The sequence below is a fragment of the Petaurus breviceps genome, unplaced genomic scaffold, assembly GCF_028583685.1.
Source record: "Petaurus breviceps papuanus isolate PSGF00001 unplaced genomic scaffold, PetGlider_PUasm1.0 38, whole genome shotgun sequence".
Classification (NCBI taxonomy): Eukaryota; Metazoa; Chordata; class Mammalia; order Diprotodontia; family Petauridae; genus Petaurus; species Petaurus breviceps.
The window spans coordinates 95,359,184-95,362,432 of NW_027186304.1; the positions used below are offsets into that span (position 1 = coordinate 95,359,184).

Sequence of the window (3,249 nt, forward strand, 5' to 3'; positions counted from 1 at the left end):
GGGGCTAGGCATCATTGTACATGATATCTGATGATTCATAAGCCAACCAAACATTTGCCAGGGTTACCTATACATTTTGGCGCTTTTCTAGGGAAAGGGATGGCCACAAAAGTTCATCGGAATTTGGAGTTCTGCCTGGTGGCTTGAAATTTTTGTCCCACTTGCATTGTGGAAGTAATTCAAGCCTAGTTTTATGCCTACTGTGTATATTTCTTTGCCATGCTGATTCTTTATTCTCATTCATTCGTTCATTCTTCTTTCCCTGGTATGAAAGAAGAGACCTGAAACCATTGATGGTAGATGTTGGGGTTCAGGACAAAGGCTTTCTGCTTCCACATTATTACTTTTGCTCTATAAATGTGCTTTAAGAAAGAAAAGATTCAAATGCCACACTACTAAATACCCTAATTACATTTGCACACTAATATTTTGCCTAAGGGTATGCTTTCCTTCCTCCTGCATGTATACTGCTTTTAACTAGTCTCCTTTCTCAATTGAAAGAGTGCAGTTGGCCTTGGAAAGGCCAATAGAGACCAGTTAGGGCAAAGGAAAGTCCAAGCATTGAACAGTGACACTTAGCAATGATTATACTTTCATACCAATGATACTTTTTAAAGGGAATTGAAGCATAGCTCCAGTGAAGTTGCTTCTCATTCACTTAAGCATGCTAAGGAAGACAATTAAAAAAAAAATAAAGGTGTTTTGCCAGATTTCTTCATTTTTTGTTTGTTTGTTTTGTTTTTAAGTCACAGATTTCTTCCTCCTGGAGAAGAGGCTACTGCCAGCTGGAAACACCATAGCAACTTCATACCTTTTCACTTTCTTTACACAATGGGCAAAACCACTTACTGTGTGACAGCAGGTAGGTGACATAACATTTCTGGGACTCTGTTGCTTCATCTGTAAAAATGAAGTGTTGGACTCTCCATGACCTCTTCCCATGTTTTCTATGATCAATGCTGAAAGGAGCATAATTAGTATAAGCCCAATATCTCTTTGATATCAACTTAGTCCCAGTGTTTTAATTAGCACCCGCTCCTCAGGCCTGTCAAAAGTCAGCCCCCTTCTCTCAGGCCTGGATTTGCCTGCAGTCTGAGCTGACAGGAGCCTATGAAGGGTCCTTCTAAGGACCCCAAAGATCGAAAAGTCTTTCGAGGCCCTACCACCTGGTTACTGAAATGATATTTAGTTATAAGATCACCTTATCTTGAAAGGTAACATAGTATCATTCCTTAATGCTTTAACTAGAAAGGTTGGTTGCAAAGAGTTAGTGAGCAAATAGAACAAGAAACAAGGAAGCTTGAATGTGACAACAAGAATCAATAAAGAGATGGAAACTGAGAGTTACCTGAGAGGAAAGTGATGAGTGCAGAGAGTGCAGAACCCTGAGCCGAAGAGGGTGGGGGGAGAGGACCAGTCTAAGGGAGCTAGGCATCTGAAGGGAATGTAAAGAATATTGAGCAATGGGGGACTTGGGGAAAGGTACCAAAGGAAAAACTGTAGGGGAAAAAGCACCATGTTCAGGGTCAGAGGTCCAGGTTCAAATGCTGCCTCTGTCACTTGTTTAGGAATGTCACTTTGGGGGAGTCATTGAATATTTCTGTGCTTCAGTTTCCTCATCTGTTGAATGTAAGGGCTGGATTCAGTGACCTTTTAGGGCCCTTCCAGTTCTATTTTTTTTTTTAAATTTTTTTAAAGCAATTGGGGTTAAGTAACTTGCTCAAGGTTACACAGCCAGGTGTTTCTGGGTGGTTGCTAAGTGTCTGAGCCCGGGATTCGATCTCCAGGTCTTCTCAACACTGGAGCCGGTGCTCTTACTCGCTGTGCTACCTGGCCGCCCCCCTTCCAGTTCTATTAATAGGAACATTTCTATCCTTTGGGTAGGAGATATTTGGGAGCATGTGAGCTATACTGGTACTTCTCAAAGCATATCATTTAATGGTACAGAAGATCATTTATTCTGTTTGGAAGGTTGATTCTGCTACCATGCTTTCATTTCTAGAAGTTTCCTCATTATACATTTAAAATCAAGAAATGATTTAATGATATCTCATTATGAATTCATTCATTCAACAAATATTTCTCTAAGATTTCCTTATGTGTTGTTTACCTTTTCTTTATCTCTGGGGACCAAATGTTTGTTTCTGGATATTGACATTCACATACCTTTATGGTCATGCAACCATATTTTCTGAAAAGATTTTCTGAGCCTGGTAGCTTTCCTTCTCATTTTAGATTATATAAGCCGTCAGAAGGCAGAGAGAAGTTCTTTTTAACAACAGCAGCACCTAGCAGCACTCTGCACAGTGCGAATAAGCAAATGATTTTATGTAATTTGTGATTTTAGTAATGTGGGATAGTCATTCCTGGAGTAGAAATCCTCTCTACCAACTGGTTTAAGGCTTAGTAGATAAGTCCTAGGGGAGCTGACTGAGGACACAGCATTTTTAAATGTCTTACCTAGGGTCAATCAATCAAAAAGCACTTATTAAATGCCAACTGTTTAATTGAAACTCTGCTAGGCAAGGGAAACACAAAGATAAAGGTGAAACAGATCCTACTCTCTTGGAAGTTTATATTTTATGCAGGAAACAACATATACACATATGTTATAAAGGAAGGGAGCAGGTTGGTCTGAGGCATTTCCCATGGAACAAGGTACAAGCTTGGGCCTCTTCTGGTGAGGCACTTTTCTCTGACTGCTTGCTAAGAGACATGTGCAATCTGAGGTCTGGTGTGTGTGTGTGTGTGTGTGTGTGTGTGTGTGTGTGTGTGTGTGTGTGTGTGAGGAGGCTTGTCAAATCAACAAGCATTTATTAAAACTCCTGTGATATACCAGTCACTAAGCTAAGTACTAGGGATACAAAGGCAAACATTCCTGTTCTCCAGAACCTCATAGTCTAATGGAGGAGATAACATACAAACAACAATGCACAAACAAGATATTCATGGGTGATAATCTCAGAGGGGAGGCACTAAGATCAAAGGGGACTATGTCACAGCTGATTGACAATGGAGATCCAGGAATATCAGGCCACTTGGCGGGCTGTAAGGAGGAAGGAGAGAAGAGTTCCACGCTCTGCCCTGCCAGGTAGCCTCTTTGCTGGGATACAGCCAATGCCAGCTTTCTCTTGGGCTTCTGGTGAGGTAGTCTGGAGAACATTTTCCTTATGCACCTGCCCAACTCTAAGAGAAATGCTCCAATCCAACCCCCACTCCTTCTACATCCAAAATGAATGCAAAATGAAT

General features: G+C 41.0%; 1 long non-coding RNA gene across 1 annotated transcript in view; it reads left to right on the forward strand.

Annotated features, from left to right (window-relative positions):
* Window positions 1-769: 769 nt before the first annotated feature.
* The window catches only part of LOC138170193 (uncharacterized), a 6,536-nt gene continuing 4,056 nt past the window's right edge, over window positions 770-3,249 (forward strand). Inside the window, exon 1 of the long non-coding RNA XR_011170560.1 lies at window positions 770-862. This is a non-coding gene — a long non-coding RNA (uncharacterized lncRNA). The remainder of the gene's footprint in view (window positions 863-3,249) is intronic.